Here is a 22,329-nt window from a genome sequence, read left to right as displayed (position 1 = left end):
AGATTCTTAGCTAGAGAGAAAATGTTTACTGAAAACCCAGAACTGGTAAAACTTTCTCAAACTACATTCTTCTAGACATAAAAGTTGAGAGAGAGCAGTAATCGGTCCTTAGATTAGGAAAAGATAAGTTTCTCCCAATCCTCAGACGCCTTCAATGTTCTCAACCCCAAATAATCTACTTTCTTTAAGTAATGGTTATGAAGCTCCTGAGGCTCATAGTGCCTTGAATCACAGCTAGTTATCATATGAAGGAGACCAGAGACCAGCCAGGCTTATTAAGAGAATCTATCTGACCCTTTTATGGGAAAACTGACTCAACAAATTCAAAATATCTGGTCACTGAACCCACACTTGGGAAGGAGATGTACAGTAGTATACCAATTTATACATCGGTAGTCAGAACCAATCACCTTTAATAACCTCAAAATCAGTATTACAATATAATAAAAAAATCAGGAATATATGTGTTCAGTGTTTAATAATTTTGCTTCTAATATGATTTATCTGCTTGTAAATCTACTTGTTAATTTTTAGTAATGGCAACAATCATCTCACAAAATGCCTGAAATTCAAAAACTGACTTTTCTTTGCTGGTACAAGCTGACTCAAACACCATCAATGACACAGCATCTTTCTCAATATCTGGAAAAATAATCACTCACTTACAACAAGCTATATTTGCACAGTGGTGTCTATTAAAGATCTGGTAGAATAATAGAGGTTTTTCATTAAAACAAACACTTCAAGTCAACCATTATAAATGACTGTTCTTAAAAGTTCTTCATCCCTTATATCACTGTGACTTTCACAATTTTTTACCACTCATTCACTTGTTAAAATAAAACACAAAGACCAGCCTTGAAAAATCCCTGAGCAGACAAAACCAGTTTGGTCATACAAAGTTTAATTTAGATTATTTTACCAGACTAACTTGACCTAGATCATTTCTTGTTTGTGTCTCTGGAAATCATAATCAAAATTTTAAACTGTTTCCCAAGGCTGATTCAAGGTAATCACTGACCAGTTCTCTATTATTTAAGAAAATTCTAATATTATAACCAATCACTGTGAAGATTAAACAGTCACAACTATAGGGGTAGAGAGGAAATTGCCTCTGAAGGTGTTCAGAACTGGCCTCCCCAAGATTCCCCAAACAGGCCTCCTCAGGCCATGCCACTTTGGCAAACAGATTATTTTGAGCTGAAGTCAACCTAGGACCTGGAGACTAAGGAGACTAAGGAGACTAAGGAGTCTCTTCCAAGACTTTACTCTTGGAAGAGTAAAGATTGGGGGTATTAGCCCAGATGTAGGATTATTTTTAGAAAATGACCTTTTTATCTGACAGACTTATCTATATTGTAGAGGAAGGTGGAGTCACCCCCCTTCTTGTCATCTGGCATCCCCCTTCTCTCTGCCCCAGGTTCCTAACCCATCCCTTAGTTTAGGGTTTAAGCCCTCTTCTCCCCAACTAAATGGAATTCTCATAATATATGTAGATCCCTGCATACATATTACTAAGTTGATTTTTTTTTTTTCCTTCTGTCAATTAGTCTGATGCTGTTTTGAATTTGACATGTCAAGAAGAACACAGAGAGGGGCAGGGGAATTTTCCCTTGTATGCCTACAACCCTTATTCCTCTGAGTTCTTCCCTAGCTGCTAGGTCAATAAAATTAACATAAGATAGATCAGTAGGAAAAAAGGAAAAAATCAGTTATGTAAGTGTGGATAATTACAGGGATGTAAATTTTAAAGCAAATGGGGCAAAATGAGGGTATATATCCTAAGCTAAGTAATGGCATAGGGGCCTGGGACTCCCAAAGGCAGGGGAGAGGGACTCATGACAAGTAGAGGGTGATTCAAATGACAAAGACCAAATGCTCTGCAATTACATGTTTTAAAGATGCATAGGAAGCAGTCTTGAATTTCAAGATTTTAGTGTATTAGGGAAGTAGATGGTAAAATAAGCACTCCAATTTTCATTCTTATGGGTAGTTAAGGGAATGCTAAAAGTTCCTCTTGAAACTGCAGGACATCAATTGACCTTACCTCAAAATAATTCACATGCCAAAGTGAGACGTCTTGGGAAAGCCTGGTTTGGATATCTTGGGGAGACCTACCCTTCATTGACTTCTCCCTATATATACTACATGTTTAGCACAATAGCATTCTTTGTTTAGTGATTTTTTTTTAATGCTCCAGGTTTGCAAATTTTTCTTTGCAAGATGGAAAGCCAACCGCTTTTCATAATATCAGAGATTTCTCTCCTCCAGTTACAGTTCCATTTATGTGTTCCCACACCCCATGTTAACTGCACTGTCAACAATTTCTCTCATTCGCCAATGAAGAACTACTTCACTGCAGTAGATACCTACACCAAACACAACTTCAGGCCTACCACTACATTTGCAAGCCAAATGGAAAAGTATAAAATTACAGTCCCTGAACTATCAACTTAAAAAGCAGCCAGTATTGTTTTAAAGGCTAATTTCTATGTCCTAATAAAGTTCTAGTTGAAATCTTTAAGGACAAGATCTAAATACCTCCCTGTTTATTAAACTCCTCGGATGTTTTTAATGGACCTGAAAATGTATGCCATCTTTGCAGGGTGGACAAACCAAATAAACTCTATTTAAAAGATAATTGCGATTTGTGCATATAGTTCTTTGATCTGTGTGTGTGCTGTAACATCATCCTCCCCAAGGATTCTATGACCACTTGAGTAGTCTACTGATCCTTAAACTTATTAGGTGGCTCTTAGCAGTCCTAGTGACCCTTATCTAGCCTCAGGACTTTGTCTAAACCTCATTTGACCTTCTCCATCAAAATTTAGCTGTTTTGGGCCTCCCCTGGTGGCGCAGCGGTTGAGCGATGGGCTGTGAAGCTTCCCGCAGCCTCTGCAGCACTGGTTCGATCCCCAGCCACCCGCTGCTCCCCTCAGCAGGGTGCTTCTTCTTTGTCAGTGTGCCTGTTCTGTTCCCTGCTCTGGCTCTGGTGAATTCTCTCACCCTCCCGCACTTCTGACTGTATCCACTGCTTGCATAAATAAATAAATAACTCTTGAAAAATTTAGCTGTTTCTTACCCTTGATGATTATAAGCACTCAGCCCAGCATCTCAGTATATAGTGCTTGTTTTACCATCTACTTCCCTAAAACACTAAAATCTTGAAATTCAAGACTGCTTGCTTTGCATCTGTAAAATACCTGTACTTAGCATAATGCCTGACAAATAATTTGCATTCCATAGCCCTTGGATACTGATGAAGCAAATGAAGAAAAAGGATATGAAAACTAAGAGAGATGGGAGAGGGAGATGCCAAGAAAAGAAGAAAATGAGAAAAGAAAAGAATAAAATGGATCTATCTGCTTTATATTCTCATTTGGGCTTGAATTCCTGTTTCATTGAATAATATACTATTTTGCTCTCAAGAAACTCAGCTCTCTAAAAATATATGACTGAACTTTTATTAGACTAGAAATTTCTATTACTCCAGGTGTCCATCAAAAAGCATTGTTTATAACTTATAAATTTAACAATACCTACTCACCATATCAATTTTTCACTTTTTATATGTATTTCAAAAAATATTTTATGTCAAATAAGCATAAAGATTACAAACCAGATTCAATAAAGTGCCAGGACATGGAAATGAAGAATTGAATTTCAACTTGGTACTAGAAAATGCTTCACAAACAAATGTTTCCCATTTATTTAAATAGAAAAAAAAAAAAAATAGGAGGAAACTTAAGGTCACAGAGGGCAACAAAGAGTTGAATCATACCAAAATCAAAAGAATGACATTATAGCAATAAAAACCATAAATCACAAATGGAATTGCCATTTAGATTCTGCAAAACAATATTATTTTGTTAATGACCAGAACCTCCAACCGTGCCACTATAAATGGGTTTTGCCATCCACTGCATAAGAGACAAATATACTTTAAGTGCATAAGACCTTCAATAGAAAATAACTTTAATGCAATTACTGTGCAATAAAGAGAAAGAATATAGTTAAAAAAAATTTTAATTAAACACTCAAAATTACCCATCCCCTCAGTGGGTAAAGCAGAACCACTGAGGACAAAAACCTGAAGGGGCACAACCTAGAAAGGTAAACTTCAGTGATCAGTGTCACAGTTTCCTCATCTATAAAACTGCAGTAAATTACCTATCTTATGTAATAGTTGTGAAAATCAAATGAGCTAATTCACATAAACCTCTGAGAACATTATCTGATGGTCACTGAGCTTTACCATGTGTGTCTTTCTCTACATTGATTCCTAGAACCTGATGTCTTTGTTTCATTAACCTTTTGCTTTCAATACTTTTTTTAGCTTTTTTACATAACAGGTACTAAACAAACGTTTGCTTCATTGAGAAATATAATACCCACAAATCAAAAGTCCTATCAAGTTCACTCTGAGCCATGTTAAATACATAATGATGCTCTAGCTTCATAACAATCACCAAGAATTCACTGCAGCAAAAACAGGTTATCATTTTCCATAGTCACTCACTCTTTCTCTTGGATCTTCTTTTTTCTTCATTGTTCTCTACTCTCAAGCATTTAACATCCTACAGATCTACATTTAACAAAAGTTATTAAAGAGCTGATTTCATTTAAATTTAAATACCTTAATTTAAATAAAATACCTTTAGGTAGATTCCATCTCCCTGTATCATCTATAGGATTATTCTCAAATGATAATATAGGAGAAATACAAAATTAAAATTTCATATATTCATAAGCTAAATAATTCTAATGAATCCCATTATTAGTCAGTTGGTGTGGAGAAAGATGAGCTTGTGAAAATTAACTTTTCCTTAGCCTGCGCCTCACAGACCTCTGACATGCTTTTTTCTCCTACAGCTGAAATGAGATGCAGCCAACTCTTCATTATGCTGAATGCTCCTTCCTGTCAGCTGTTGCTGCTCTTCTCCTCTGGGAACTGCTCTTTTACTTATTTACGTATTAGCACCTACAGGTGCTCAGGACAAAATTGAAAGTTACTCTATTAGCATATCTAGCAAATGACTTTAATCAAGGAGGAAACTGAATTATTTAATAAATCTATTAATTCATTTGTCTGTGGATTTCAAATATGCATACCACCGTCCCAGTTTCCATAGCAAGTTGAATTGAGAATATCAGACAAATGATCTGAGATAGGAGGTGAAGGGGATATTCAAATTAAGAGTAGCAGGATTTGGCTCAAGTGCTCAGAAAAGAATCAGAAATATTGCAGCACGTTGTGCAGGAAGTCATTGTCCAAGAAAAGAATGAATAGAAAAAGCAACATGCTTAGCTATTAAATTGCTGAGTTTACCAATAAACTCACAAACTTATTCAGGCATACTCAAACTTTCACAAAGAGTACAGATCATCTAATAGCCAGTGACTCTATGTGCATATTAGAGGCAAGTGAACTGAGTAAGAATACTATCCATTTGTAATCATGCTTAGTGGTAAAATTATACAGCAAATTTATGTTTCTATTCTGTAGCAAATTTTTAAAAGGTAAATTTATATTACAAAAATAAATAAGTAAATAGATTTTGAAGAGTTTTATAAATGGTCTGTTTATGTACAATTTTAAGTATTCTCTTTAAAGCAATCTCTTCTTAAAATGTTCTTTTCCTCCAAACAAATGTTAACTTTTAGTATACTTACATAGAATTTTCAAGTTCATCTGAAGAAATTGTATAAAAAAATCCCACAACATGAAATATTTCATTTTTGTATCTGGGGAGTGTAAGGTCCAGGAATGGACACAGCGCAGGTTTTCTGATCCCATGCAGACCTGGTAAAGGAGGAATCAGGGTCCTCAGTGGTTTTGCAGGCTTTTATTGGGACTACCAGGTACACGGGAGGCAGGGGTGCTGGGGGGCCGGGAGGCTGGCAGGCCTCCCAGCCCCCAGCGAATCTTCACTATCTGGGCTCACTGGCATTCTCTGCTTCTGCTTCTTGGCTTCTCTCTTGGCTTCTCTTCGGCTTCTCTTTCAGCTTCTGCTGCTGCTGGCGTCCACGTGACACCGCCCAAGCAGTCTTAGCCCAGGTGAATCCCATCTACCTATGCCCACACTCTATTCCAGGTGCCCGCCATCAGGCATGCATTCAGGACCGCAAGGATCCATCATCTATCCTGATGGCGGGAGGGCAGAAAAGCCTGACATTTTTCCTTATCCTACACTTCCTATGTTTGGGATACAGCATCAAATCTTTTACCACGAGCCCTTTACTATCCTACGAATCCTTTCATTTCCATGATGCCTCTACTCACCTGGACAACAGGAGTGAGGCTGACATTCGAAGCTGAAAACTGAGGATGACTAACAAGTAGCACAAACCTTAGATGGATCAGGACAAGTGGTCATTGGCCACCTTTACCCCCTTGATTCAGTACTTTCTTTGACAGATAGCTTGAAATCTGGCTGTGCTTTTTTCACTTTTTTTTTAATAAGCAAAACCAGTCATCCCTATAGGCCTCAAGAGAAGGCTTACTCACCACTTCTTGGTTCTTCCCTGTGGCTATTTATCGAGACCAATTCAGCAACTACTTTGCCTCTCAGGTAAGGAGGCATTTCTGTAAGGAGGCATTTCTGTCTATCTTCACACTCCTGGAATTCAGGGGAAGCTTGGAATACCCCATCTGCGTGCTAGTTCACTGACATGAAAGAACTCCAGCCCTATCAGGGAACACTGGGAGTTGTTTTCTTCAGAGATCCCCAAAAGGAGAACAAAATTTGACCCAGAGGAGAAGTAATATGATACAAGTATATCACTTTATGCTTTCCCTCTCCCTACCCAATTCTTCTTCCCATATAGGGAAGTCTTTCCGTATAGGATAAGGCATAGGTTTTCTGCTCTGTTCTACCTCTCCCAATACCCCCTGACATGAATTCTTCCAAGTTCTTGCTCTTTTGTCTGGTGGTGGCATTACCTACATGTCTACTAAGGACATCATAGCTCAATACAGATGGAATTGTTTACCACTGTCCAGCTGTCTAAGAAAAAAAAAGAAATGCACTTTTAAAAATATTTTCAAAATATTGATCTACTCATGTTTTATCGCCCCAAAATATATTGGTTTCTTTTTTCTTTTTTTTTTTTTTCTTTTTTTTTTAAAGATTTATTTATTTGTTTGTTTGTTTTATACAAGCACTGGGCACAGTTAGAAGCACGGGAGGGTGAGAGAATTCACCAGAGCCAGAGCTGGGAGCAGAGCAGGCAGACTGACGAAATACACTGCTGAGGGGAGTAGCAGGCGGCAGGAGAGGTCTGCGCGCCATGTGGGACCCTCCTCTGGTGGCCAGGGAGCAGCCGGGGATCGAACCAGCGCTACAGAGGCTGCAGGCAGCTTCGCAACCCAGCGCTCAACCGCTGCGCCACTGGGGAGGCCCTTCTTTTTTTCTTTAAAGACGATTTTAGATGTATTTTCATTCCCTTTTTGGCACTCTATTTCATTTTTCAAATATCAGGCCAAGACCATTTGTAAATATTTAGGTAAATAGACAAAACTGACAAAACTTCTATTAGTAAAAATTTGTTTTTATTAATTAATGAGACTTTTTCATTACCTAATAACCTAACATTAACACTATGGAACCTAAAATGAAATAATAATACTAATTGCAATGCAATGCAATGCAATGCAGTACAAGGAGTGTTAAATGTAAACACAACATCCTATAGGAACAAAACATTTTTGCACACATTATCTCATTTACTCCTCCTGCAAAATCACCTTAGAGATAGGTGTTTTTTATTTCTATGTTTTTACAGGTAATGAAATGAGATCAAGTCTTACTTAAATAATAAAAACCATAAAGTGATAAGTAGCCACTGCACCATATTTTATGTTGTGTTCTGCCACATTCATTGAGTGATATTAAAAAGACATTAATAAACATACAGTGATTTGTGAGATTAGCATTTAACTAATGCCAAGAGTAAGTTAGAAACACTCTAGCAGCATTTCTGCTCAGATGCTCACTAAATGCACTCATATCTCATCCTTCCCAGTTACAAAGTACACTAATTCAGCTCTGGAAGTTTACAGACTTTTGGGAATTTATAGATTGGGGGAAAAAAACTAAAATGAAGAAATTTCTATCAAGATATCAAAGATATTCCCGATTTTTATAAAAGTATTGTTTCCTTCTATTCCTAGTTTTCCTTTGTTAGGATTGTGCAACACTTTCAGTGTAAAATCAGGAAACAGAATTAAGTGTTCTTCCCCTTGCTACCCCTCTCATTTCCATTGTAACATTTTACTTACTGAAAGGTGAGAAGTATCAACAAATGATATCTTGGAGATGCAGATTTTTAAAACATGATCCAGTAGCAATACCTATAATTCTAAAGTATTCCTAATGATCTTCAATAAAAGTCAAGAGTACATTTAAAGTAATCAAAACAACTCATCTGGGGCCTCCCTGTGAAGCTGTCTGCAGTCTCAGCAGCACGAGTTCGATCCCTGGCCAGCCAGAGAGAAACACACATGACGCAGCAGACCTCTCCTGTCTCGCCTGCTGCTCTCCTCAGCAGAAGGTTCAGTACATCTGCCTGTTCTGCTCCCCACTCTCTCTCTTGGTGAATCCTTTCACCCTGTGCACCTCTGGCCTATACCCCACCTCTTGTATGCATAAATAAATAAATGTTAAAAAAAAACTAATCTTATTCCAGAAGTGATTAATCAATACTTGTTATATCTAACACTTTGTTAATCAAAATACTTTATGAACTAGACATCTTCTCAGTCAACTGTTTTGGATAAATATGTCTACTTGAAAATAAAATTAAATGTTTGATACCATGTAAAAATTAGTAAACTTTGACATTTTATATTTTATATTTTATCAATATGTTTAGCATAACCTACATGTGATTAAACAAACTATTCCAATAATAAAAATTGAACTATTTCAAAAATAAAAATACATAGTTACTATGGTATTTACAAGTCAAATTACTGATATTCCTGTTTTCAAAAGATCATAATCAAATTGTTTCAAAGAAAAACTTAATTCAGTTTTATGACAATTTTATTTCAAAAAATTAGTCTCAATTCTTCATTTAGCAAAATGTAGTGAGCACATTCTATCAAGGGATTCAGAGGTAAACAAAACTATCTTATCCTCTACTCTCATGCAGTTTATAATCTTATGCAAATCACAGATCACAATAAGCAGACAAATACACAAATAATCTCACCCATATTATAAATCATGTGAAGAAAATAAAACTAGCTGCTAAAAAAGAGGATGGTCAAGTGGGCTCACAGAGGGCAGAGATAAAGATTCTAATCTGAATTATGATATCAGAGATGGTCTCATTGCAGAGGGAAGATTTGTGCTAAGACATTAGTGTCCAAGAAAACATTCATGAAAGTATGAGTGGGTCTGCAGGGCTTTGGCCTAAATAAACAGCAGCCTCAGGCAGCAATGAGCCTGCCATATTCTAAGAAAGAAGAGTAATACAAAGTGAAGAACACAGATTGGAGAGTTAAAAGGAAGGAAATATAGTCAATGAATTGGGCAACATCCCAAATTAGATCCTGTATGATACGATCAGGAGATTAAATTTTATTATAAAGAAAACAAAAGAAAATGAAAGGGTTTTAAATAGGGGGTTGTCATAATCTGAGTTTTTAAAATACATCTGCTCTACAGAGAATGGGTTAAAAGAGAGGTATATTTCAGACATCAATTCTAAAAGAATAATTAGGATAAAAAATTTCCTATAAGTGATATATTGGAATGCATGACTCATGAGATAAAACCAACACACAAATTTATTTTTTCTCTCTGATCATTTAAAACATATTCAGTGAGAATAATCTTTTCCTGTCCATGGATGCAAAATGAGTCAAATCTCATGAATTCTCTGCTCCCTCTCAGTCAATAGGCATTTCTCCATTTATAAAACAACGCAGTTATTCTCAAATGTTTTAATCCCCATTGAAAATGAGAACTTTTCAACACCTTCCAAGCTAAGATTCATAAAAGCTCCTGTCTGATTATGGGAAAATAAATGAAGTCAGAATCTATACATTGTCCTTGCCTTATTGTTCTACCTCTTTGTATCCAAAGTTATGAACCGTGATTAAGATTAAAGGGAGTCTGGAAAGGAGGTTGTTGGTAGGGAGGGAAGAATAGAAAAAACAACTCTTACTTCACCTTATCATTTTACTTGTATGAATGGCTTTATGCTCAGTAGACTTGGTAAAGATTTAAAACTGATAGCTCTCATTGTTCTTTTAGAGAGTTCTTAGGTCTTTTAAAGATTTGTATATTTAGAAATGCTACTGTCAATTCTTTTTTTTAAAAGATTTATTTATTTATGCAATACAGGAGCTGGGGTACAGGCCAGAGATGCGGGGGATGAGATGATTCACCAGAGACAGAGACAGAGTGGGGAACAGAACAGGCAGATTGACTGAAATACACTCCTGAGGAGAGCAGAGGGTGAGACAGAAGAGGTCTGCTGCAGCATGTGGGTTGCTCCCTGGCAGGCCAGGAATGGAACTCATGCTGCAGAGGTTGCCAATTGCTTCATAGTGTTGTGCTTAACCCCTTGTGTCAAGAGGGAGGTCCCGCTTCTATCAATTCTTTGACCTGGGTGCAGGTATCTCTACTCTAAATCTGCATGACTGTGACTCCTTTCTAAGCGCCTAGGAGCATGTGTTCACTATGAGCAGTAAAATATTTCTGAGAATATAAGACATTCTCATAGCTGTCATTTTTATCCTGATGACCAGGAGCTGAGTTTCTTAGATTGAGTCAACTCCAGTTTTATGTGTCTTCCAAGTCACAGATTGATCTTATTTGGGTCCCCTTTCTAAGCTTGAAAGAAGTGAATAGGATGGGATGTTAGGTAACAAATAAAGCAACAACTACCTCAAAAGAAATAGTTTCACAAATAGACTTCTTGCTCTCTGTACAGTCTAACCAGTTTTTGGTATCATTGATATGATATAAACAAAAGATCCAAAATGTGCACCATATTGTAAATTCCATGTTTGGTCATTTATCTCACATTTACTTTGCAATCTGATGATGTATCAATATTGACATATTACTTAAAAAAAAAAACAGAAACAAAATTTTATTCCATTCTTGACTTTTTCTGAGACCCTTACTTTTAATAACCTTTTGTTGGATTGTCATGAACACATTGTTTTGTTTTTATTATTTCTTCAAGAAACATGACTTTGTCCACATTTTGTGCTACGGATAGAGTTGTGAAAATGAGATAGGCCAGTTCCTTATTGTAGCAAAGCATACTTTCTAGAGGAAAAAAAAAAGGTCAATATTTCTACAAATAAATAAAATAACTTGAGATTATGGTATGAGTCATAATGGAAATAAAGAGTTTGCTGTGTTAGATAGCATGGATAAAAAGTCAGAAATGGGTGAGGGAAAAGCCTATTGCATATGGAATAGCTAAAAAGAACCAGTCTTAGGAGGTAAAATAGATGTTAATACTTGGAGGATGAGCAGATAAAATCAAAGGAAAATAGTTTTCCATGTCTACTGAAAAAAGAAATACAAAGGACTTAAGATGGGAAAAAAATTAAAGAGATCAAGGAAATAGAAGGCCAGTATGACCTACACACAAACTGCAATGAGGAGACTAGTTCAGGATGAGATAAGATTCTAGAAACTTTTGCCAGTACAAATTATTTGGAAGGTATGAAACATTCCTTTCTGAAATCCAGATTGACAGCATGTCTCCTGTGATAGTCACATTAATACATATAAAATACGTTAATTTCAATAGGCGAGCTAATTAGTGTCTAGCTTGATTTGTCAATGATCATTTAAACTAAGCCTTGAAAGAAATAGATCCACTTTAAGGAATATGATTCAATTCTTTGCTGAACAAAGAAACTCCAAAACCCTGAGGGTACAGAATTGTTTCTCTAATGCAGTATGCTGCTGAAAGACAGCTCACTGTGCTGAGTGAATTTAGCTGCCAAAACTCTGCAACAACAACAAAAAAAAAAAAAAAAAAAAAAAAACAAACAAAAAAAAAACCTTTGCAACTTGCTGAACTTTAGATTCTGCTATGAAAATTTCAGATGGAAAAACTGCATAGCTCACAGTCTAAGGCAGTTAAAAACAGACTTCCCCAAACTCTGCACATTTAATCAAATAAATAGTTACATATAATGCTCATAAAATAAAATCTATCTAGGGAAAGAGATCTTTAAAGGTCTAAGAAAGATCCCAATGCATATTTGGTTTCATGATAAACTTGAATCCCAGCTTAAGTTTGCAAGTATTTTGGAACTGAGCCTAGAACAAGTCCCACATGAATCCCAAGGTAGAGCTTCATGTGTCTCTTTAAATTTTTCTCTGACTAGAGCAATTACTCTTCTGGGCCAAATTCCTGGACAAGAGGAAGGTATCTTGAGCATCATGCACCTCTTTTTTATTCAGTCAAAATTATCCACTTCCTACTTTCAACTCCCTGGGCATTTTATAAGTAAATATTACCTTGCTTCTCCTAGTGCATCCTAGTTTGTTGACCTTGTATCTGTCCCTCATCTCCCCTTCCCTTCCCTTTCAGTCTCCAACCATGAGATGATGTGCTAAACAGATTTTTAGTTTTTTTTGTACTTGAAATTCAGTATGATGTTTAAACTTCTGCACCAACATAGCCAGGCTACTCTGTCCAGAGATCTGCTCAAACACCAGGGCAATGTACTTCAGATAAATATTTGCAATTTCATATTTCTTCAAACTCCAACTATAAGGAAAACTATTACTCGTTAAACCTAAAAGGCAAACTGTGATACTGTGCTTTGATTTTAATAGTAATTGTTTTTCATGGAGTCCTAGATTTCTTTGTTATGTTTAGGTAGAGGATGGGAGGATTTAGAAGGGTTCCTCATCAGAGGAGCTCAGCCAAGGGACAGGTCTCAGCAGGGCCTGTGCTATTGATTGGTGGGGAAGACATAGGTATAACTAGCATAATCCTCTGACAGTCCCTAGGTTTTACTTTTACTTACTTCCTCTACTTTTATGGTTTAATACCTCTCCTGTCGACATATTACCTTCAAAACTATTGACATGTGGCACTTCTGAGGAAGGTACTGAGGAGAACAGCAAATCAGTTCTGCTTTAATCTGTCATTCAGACTGGACTATCTGGGATGTGACTGGGATAAACTTTTTGAATCTATGTTTTTCTATATATCTCCTTTCCTCTATCTTTCACTATCTTAGTATTTAGTGGGAGTGTGGGAACAAGAGATGGTTCTAGGAAAACCCCCAGTGAATCATAGTGGGGCTTTGAAATGAACTAGCTTCAAACCAAGCTGGGTTGTGATGATGAGTAATGATATCTTTGGGAAGGAAGGAAACCATTCATTAAGAAATATTTTATAATGTCAATAATGTATGTGTACACATATATGTATGTGTGTACTAGTTTTAGAAAACAATTATATCCATTCCAAGTCATCCTAATTGAAAGAAAACATAGCTGAAAATGATAATCTATTCAAATGTCCAGTTATCCTCAAGTTTGTGTAAATTAAATTTAGTAAACTGTGTATATAATTAATTCCTTAATTATCCACACATTATAAGATCAATTTGAAAACTAATGTATGATGGGGGTATCCTAATGTCATCTCAATTAAAAAAAAGGAAGAAATTCAAAATCATTTGAACAATAAATAATTTTTAAAGTAAAAAAAAAAAAGAAAACTAATGTAAGGATGAATGCACTCCAGCATAATATATGAAGTAATAGTCTATGCTGGTTAAACATATTTTTGTCATGCATTTTATAATAGCAGCATATGTATTCATATTTTCATTCAAATGGTTCAGTGGAAATGGCCAGTTCATGATAGGACGATTCACTAATTTCATATAATTTACAGGGTGAACTTTTTTTTAAATAAAAGATGCAAGGTTAAGGATCTAGAACCATTTTTTTTAACCCTCTTGTTTTAACTTTGTTAATTATTTATTTCTGTTATAATATTTCTTATATTAAATTTATCTTCAATACTTATAACCATAGAAATCTTCTCTTGGTAAATATTTAAACTATATTTAGAATTCCTATGTGTGAATCTCTTCCCTCTGCTCATAACAAATATGATAAGTCTGATAGGCTACTATCCCACCAAAATGTATGTCAACTAGTTAACTACCAGATGAAAGGCCCAAATTTCTAAAAAGCTTGCTCTGAGTATATTTAATATTTTATGCTTTATATGGTACTTGTTATTATCTTTCTTAAAAGGACTTAGTTTATCTGTTTTCAAATGCATGATTACAGAATATCTATCAATTAACTCAACTTGGGTGAAATCACAAATTTTATAAAAAATTAACTCTATCCTATTAATTTTCCTATGTGTCACATACACATGAACTGTTACATGGTTCTTTACAAGGTGACAAATTACAGTTGAACACAAGCTAATGATTATTATGCCAATTAGTAAAAAAAATATGTAGGCTTTAAAAAATGAACTGAATTGTCTTAATTTACACATAATCTATTAAGTAGACCTAATATTCTAATTAGTGATAATGTAACAAATTAAGATATAAAATTTGATTGGTACTTTGAAATTTAACATAATTGCTAATTGTTAATATAATTAGCAACTATAATAAATTTAGTGAAGTGTGTAATGTGGGGAATAAAAGAAAAATGCAATAATGCCAACAAAAGGAAAGCATAATAAAAAATTAAATTGTGCTCACTTTATCACCTAAGTCTCCATCTTTAGAAACTGGAAATTCATTCTAAGTGATAATTTAACCTAGAATAAATCTAAATGTTACTTGTATCTAATGAACTATCATATATCTCATGAACATACCAGATGTATATATTTAGTTTGATAGTAATAATAATTTTGAAATTTTGTTAATAAAAAGGAAGAGAACATATTGCAGAGCAATCATTTTCTGATAAGGTTAGTCAACTAATGGGAAAGAAACTCTAAAATATTCTTTAGAAAGGTCTTAAAATTTCAGGCACCATGATTTTCAAGAAACATAGGACACTCACATTGTAGAATAGAGATATTAGAATCACCTTGTCCTGTATACACAGTTATAAAAATACACATTTGTTCAAGGAAGATCTGGAAAATACCCACAGAATTCCAGGACAATAACATGGAGGATTTACACTAAAGTGGGTGGCTTATTGCAGCAAAGGTGAGGAAGGAGGTAAAGGAAAATGTGGCAGGGAAATTAAACACCACAGCCCAAGCAATAGTGTAGGGGACAGCCATCCATGGCCCTAGGGAAATTCACCAAACGGACTTTTCCAAAATGGGGTACAGATGCAAACAGAGCAGATCTAGGTAACTGGGAGTTTTTTGACCTGGGTGGGCAAGAGAATTTCTCCTAGAAGAAAGAGAATGAAGAGATTTCAGACAGTGTGCCTAGATCAGAATGGGCCCAATAACAGTGGGAAGAACAGGCAAAAGAGAGATTTTGATAATTCCTTGTGAAAATTCAAATGGGTGAGTTGAGGCTCAAGCCTCTCACTAGTTTCAGGCAGTAGTAGTGATGATGGCTGTGGAGCCATTGGCAGGCAATGCAGGAAGCACAGCCTGTGTGTGATGCAACCCCTGCCAGCCAGAGCCATCTGAGTTCCAGTCCACTGAGTGTGGACCACACCAAGTCCCCCCTGTTAAGAGAGCCAACCTTAGAGGAACACAGTCCACAACAGAACAAAAAAGAAAGGAGGCAAGGTGGGAAGTTATATAACTAAAGTAAAGAAAGGAGTTTGCTTTGAACAGAAGAGGTATAAAAAATCCCCTTGGTACAATTTAAGGAAGTCTTTCCATTGTTTTTCAGTAGGCATCAACTACATTTTGTATATGTGTCTTTTTTCCCTGGATGCTTTTATTTTTTGGCTGCTTTTTTATAAGTTTCAACAACTTGTAGATGACACACCAGTCCTTCACATTTATCTTGCTTTGGTTTTATGATCTGTATTCAATGTATTATCTTGCTTGATTAAAAGGTAAATCAAAATGAGTAAGTCCAATAGCAATATATTGGTAATCTCCCTCCATCCATTTGACAAGACAGTTTAACTTTCCCAACTCCTACCCTATCTTACTAAATGACAGTCTTTTCTTTGTGTTGTGCTGAATAAAAACTTGGGGAAAACCTTCATTTCTTTTACAACCAATCATACTGATAAGCAAATCTTACTACCTTTAGATTGACTGCTGGATCCAATCAAGCAGCAAGACTTGTTGACTAAAATTCAAAATACATTCCAAATTTTTCAATTTCTAACCCCTCCAGAGTTACTACTCTGCAGCAAAATCACCAAAAGCTTTCACCTTTATCATTGCAATGGGCTTCAAACAAGTCTACTGTTTATATTCTAGTTTCTAGTCCTAACTTTCTAATCATTTCCTTTCAGAAATAACTCTACTAGTAATGAATATTAATGTTCTTCAACTGAATCATCACCCTGAAATGTGCTTCCATCTCAGGTTTTTCCTCAATCAGTGAATGTTGATGCTACCTACCAGGTTCCTCAACTTATACCCTAACCATTGTTCTGATGCCTCCCTCTCCAATAACCCTCATTACTCATATCTATCCTCTAGCCAAGTCATGTAAATACAACTCTTACATAACACTTAAGCTTTTCTATTGTTTTTATTTTTTGGTCCTGGCATAATGATAATTCAATGACTGGTGATGAGCTATCTATCCCAAGACAATATTTAGAAATTAATGATTATTTGACTGTTCTATCATGAACCCCAATGTTTCTAAGCCCATTGTTAGTATTTTAGAGCTACCAAAACAAAATACCGCAGATTGAATAGTATAAAAAAATTATTTTACACAGATCTAAATGTCTGAGATCAGAATGTCAGTAGGCTTAGTTTCTTGGAGGCCTCTTCCCTTGCTTTACAGATGGCAGTCTTTTTCTGTTACCTTAACTTGGTCTTCCTCTAGTGTGTTCTCATGTGTCCAAATTTCCTCTTCTTTTAAGGACACAAGTCATATTGCATGAGGGTTCACCCTAAAGAGTCTCATTTCAATTTAATCATTTCTTTAAAGACCTATCTCCAAAGATGGCTACTTTTTTAAGTTGCTAGGGGTTAGAACTCCCAAACATAATTTTGAAAGGCATAATTTAACTCATAACAAATCTGATCATACACTTTCAAATTTCAAGTTTTTATAATTGTAATTATGGAGATTTGGTTTTCTCTCAATAAGAAAGATAACTAAAATCTAGAATTTCACTAATATCCATATGGCATAACTTCCTTCTATTTGCACAGTCACAACTAGAAATACAGACATTGCCAAAAAAATTGCCTGCCTACTGAAAAACAAAGTCTTAAAAATATGTTTGTGGAGGGAAACTCTATCATTTTTATCTGCCTAACCCACTGAGCTTTGGAAGATTTTTATTCACCAAAATGGATTCAGATAATCCAGGTTTAACTGAGAATAGAATATTTTTACTATTGATATTTTTCTTGCTCCCTTTGGAATTTTTTTGTTTGTTTTAAATAAAATAAAATGCAGACAGTATTTTCTTTTTAGCTCTCAGTTGTAGAAATATTCTAGAATATATGTCAGAGGCATTTTTTTAATGACTATGGACTATATTTAATAAGCAGTGGTATTTTAAAATGTTATCCATGTCAATAAAATGGTACTATTTGGAGGTTTAAAGGTAGGCAATTATTGGGATTATTTATAATTTCTGTGTCATATTCAAACATTTTCTTCCTGATGTGAGAAAATCTTTTCGTGCTTAAGACAACAGCTGACCTTTGAAAAAATGTGTACTACAATATGTATTGTATATTCTCAAAACTTCCCACTACATTTATGTCATTCTCAATATCATAATGTCCAGAAGATCACACTATACCAATTAGAATTCTTTTCAAATTTGTGCTAAACCAAATATTCACTACAGTGTTATTTTTCACATTTGCATCATTACATTTTAAAACCCATTTTTTCTTGGATTCTGCCACATAGTTATGTCATAGAGACTAGAGTGAACATCTATAGTCTTGGCTACCTAGCACTTTTTGATAATCGCATCCCGATTTTCTTCTTAGCCCACTTGCATCTGTTAAACTTGACTCCATTTCCCAATGCCAGGTGACTTAGATCCAGAAATTTGTAATATTGCATTTGCCTGGTCAGTCAGTGATGGTTAAGGAATGAAGACCTAACCCAAACTGAGTTTGTGAGATGGAAAGATATTTTACTCTAATTTTCAGAAAAAAAAAATCCTGTCCTTTCTGTGAGACCTGAGATTATGTAAGAACTGGAGATCCTTCAATCATTTTGTTACCATTTGGAACCAAAAATTTTTAAAGCTAGCCAAGAAATTATGGAAGATAAAATGAGTTCTAATGATATTGCTTGAACTCTGAAGCCAAACTAACATAGAACTTTCTAGTTATGGAACTCAATAAATCTAATTTTGCTTAAGCCAATTTTAATTGGAATCCAGTCAATTACAACATTAAGAGTACTGACTAATGCAGGAAAAGATACTCTTTTAACCTAAAAATATACAGGAAATGTGCCAGCAAATATACCTGCTTTCAAATTTGTGCTAAACCAAAAGTTCTATGAGATGCAAATTCAGAATCAGAAGCTACATGTAGGACATTAATTTTCCCAAAATAATTTCAGCAAAAAACTGAAGGAGATCCCTGTTTCACATTACACCAGTTAGAATTCTTGCTAAAATATAATGTAAAATCAGTAATGCCAAGGTTCTGCTCAAAAGATATTTCCAAGTGTTCACAAATTGGCCCAGAAGGAACCTTATGCCACATCACAATTTGGCAATAACCATTGCATATGCAACAGTTGAGAGGTGGATATTGACAAGGAAGAGGGCGAGAGGACTAGAAACCCGTGAAGAGTGTCTTCTCACTCCTGGATTCAAATGGAATATTTTCTTTCTCAACATGTGTTGGGGCAGTCCCTCTTTGGTAAAACACATTCAAGATGATATCAGTACTTCTCAAAGAAAAAAAAAAAATCCTGAACCACTGCAGAAGAATAAGTACGTTCGAAAAAAAGAATTTACAAAGTAGACAATTTGTAAAGCAAAACAATAAATGACAACTTCCCACAGACAGATCATCTAAAACTAGGTAGCTAAATGTGCAGGGAAACCATAGACTCCTTATTGTGTAGCAACAGTGATTCAAGTGAGTTCTTTCATCTACTATGGAGAGAGAGAGAGAGAAACAGGGAGAGGGAGAGGGAGAGAGAGAAAGAAGAGAGAGAATGAGTGTTTCTATCAAGGCAGGAGGAAAACAGAAAGAGATAGACATTAGTTTCAAATCATAGAAACAATAAACACAAAAGCAGGAATTTTCTGGGAAATGAGAAAACTTGGACTATCTTTTATCTAGTCCACTCTGAAATCAGAGAACCATTTCCAATCTCCTCTCCACCTGTTATTTCCAATCAGCCATGCAAGTAGAGGGACCCAAGTGACTAATACAGAAGCAAAAGAGCACCAGAGAAAGCAAAATTCTTAGGAGGACTGAAAAACATGTAATGGGCTGAAAGTTAGTAGGGGAACAGATGAGAAAAGTTCCTAGGAAAAAATGGGAGGGGTAAATCCTGGGGAGGTATGACCAACTAAGAATTGAACCTAGAGATTTAATATCCTAAATTTTCCAGAACAAGTAAAGTTGGTAGGACTAGGGATGTGGCTTTATGGTGTAGGAAAGCACTCTTATAGCACCAATGTTCTGGGGATTCTATGCATAAGTTTTTTTTTTTAATTGTAGATAAAATTGATAAAAAAGATAAAATTTTACTGAAGGAATTCCTTTTTCTCTTTCCAAATCCAAAAGCTTCCTAAGGTTCATTTTCAATTGTTTGCAATCTTTACTTAACTGTGTATTATTCTTTCTTTAGGGTACTTTTAATAAAACATCCTATCTGCTCATATTAATACTATTTAGCTTAAATTATCAGTTTCTAGAGGCTAGAAATACCTGTCCTATGACTTTTTGACATATATTGTATAGATTGTAGGACCATTACATGTGCGTGTAAAATTTCTTCATATTAATTTTGTTAAAAAGTGATGCTTTACCTTCAGGAAAAGAGTAATGTTTATTTCTAAAATAAGGATAAGGATAAAGAAGAAGAGTATGTCTCTGATAAAGGTTTTAAAAACATAATTCCCTTTTCATTTCACCTTATTGAAGATCTTTAATCAGATAAAATTCCAGTAAAAATCATGTCTGTGTAGGATTTTGATGATTTAGTGAGGAAAGCTGTCATAAGCAGATTGTGTTTCAGATAATGTTATTTCTGATGTCTTATAAAATCATATTCAATAAAGAAGAAGATCTTATATCATTATACTCTACATCAGGAGTAAACTATTTCTTTAATATACACTGGATTATATTAAATAGTTGTGCTCTTGTTTTTTTTTTTCATGAAAAATAGCAGCATTTATGTTTGTAAAATTTATTACAATTAGCAAAACCATTTATGTGTGTGTATGTAAATATAATATCAAGTTTGCCATGAATGAGTTTTAACATCAAGATTATTAAATCACTGGTGAAATGAGACAAAAAAAACTAAATTATGTCTTATTATTGTAAAGTTAAGGCAATTCATGCTTTATATATGATACTGTTTAAAACTAAATAATCTAGATTCTGAGAAATATGATATTTTACTATATGTTATGTTTTTTGTTGGTGTCATGGGAACCAATCCTAAAATTGTGAAATGAGATGAGAACTTTCATGAAGAGAAGTGGACATGCTCTTTGTCATTTAAGCTCCAAGAAATAAAGAAAAAAAAAAAAAGATTCAGGGTACAAATCACAATTTCGGATGAGGGGATTTTTTTTCTCTGAAGTGGAAGGTAGATTTAATCTGAATACAAGGTGTGGATATCATGGGAAACTTCAGTGTGGGAATTCAGATACTCCTGATCACATGAAGAATAGTAAACAATGAGTGAGGCAGGATAACGACTGTTAGAATGAGGTGCAATCTATATATTATTTTAAATCAATCTGTGTTGTACAGGCCTGGTTCCTGATTCTTCTGAAAACATATCCTTAAAGCATGACCTGGTCTTAGCTGTGATTTTCAGAATTAGCATTTCCAATTCAGATGGTGTCCCATGTATCCGACCAGAGGTCTGACCACAGAGTGAAGGATTCTCCTTACAACCTACAGAGGGATGGCAACAATCAATCTAGCAGAGGACCTGTGTGTACAAAGACTAGAGACTAGCAGAGGATCTGAGAAACAGCTGAGGGACTTGAGACCTTACATTGAGCACCCAAGAGGCAGCAACTTGGAAAACCCTTTGAGGGTTGCAAGACATTCTAAGGAGGATAGATTGCTAACAGTTCAGTGAGATCTCAACCCATGATAAACTGATTATGAAAATTAATTTGAAGAGTGTGAGTTTCTATACCTCCAAATCATTTGTAATGTTATAATGAACAAATGTTACCTCAAAAAAATGTAAAGAATTAAATAGTCAGCTAACTTTAAAAATTAATTTTGCATATTTAAACTGACATGGTCTGGAAAACTGATGTTAACAAACATTTTCAATCATATCCATCCAATTAATTTTCAAATGCCATCAAGTCTATATTCATAATATGAAATATCTGTCTTACCTTATCCATTGCCATTGTCTTAATTGAGGCCATCATGATCTCTTGGCTAGATCATAACAACAACTACCTATATAAAATCCATGACCATACTCATACTACATAGTGCAAATAATGATCTCTACAAAATATGAATCTCATGGGCCAATGTCCTTTTAAAATTCTTCAATGCTAGATCCACATTCCTGAAGATATTGCAAATTTAAAACCTTTATTGATTTGGTTGCTGTTTACATATCCATATTCATCTCTCAGGATTTCATCATAGCCTCAGTTAGAACATCAGCCACTTGCAATATAATTGATATTCAATAATCTTTGTTGCCTCCAAGTTTTTACAAGTTATTCCCTCTCACCCAGAATGCTATACCCACTACACACATGTGTTCCAGAATTTTTGTTCTATTTTCATTGCAACTTTCTATCAACAGAACATCTCTCTAGAGGGATGTCTTGATTGCTGTTCATGACTATATATATACATACATACTATACACATAGAATGGATAATTCCCTCAATTTACCACATAGTAGTACCTATGCATCATTAAAATTGGCATTTATTACTTAAGGAAAAGGACTATTTTCTGTTGTGTGTCTATCTATGGTCTATATTCACTAGTTTCTAGCACTATGCCAGAAACAC

General features: G+C 35.1%; 1 long non-coding RNA gene across 1 annotated transcript in view; it reads right to left on the bottom strand.

Annotated features, from left to right (window-relative positions):
• LOC129144745 (uncharacterized) overlaps positions 1 to 22,329 on the bottom strand; it is a 44,889-nt gene that overhangs the window by 9,759 nt on the left and 12,801 nt on the right. The gene's annotated exons all lie outside the window — the stretch shown is intronic.

This window comes from Talpa occidentalis, unplaced genomic scaffold (genome assembly GCF_014898055.3).
Source record: "Talpa occidentalis isolate TD23 unplaced genomic scaffold, MPIMG_talOcc4v2.1 talOcc4.6, whole genome shotgun sequence".
Taxonomy (NCBI): domain Eukaryota; kingdom Metazoa; phylum Chordata; class Mammalia; order Eulipotyphla; family Talpidae; genus Talpa; species Talpa occidentalis.
The sequence above is the reverse complement of the archived record's forward strand: the minus strand, read 5'-3'. Positions and strand labels throughout refer to the sequence as shown.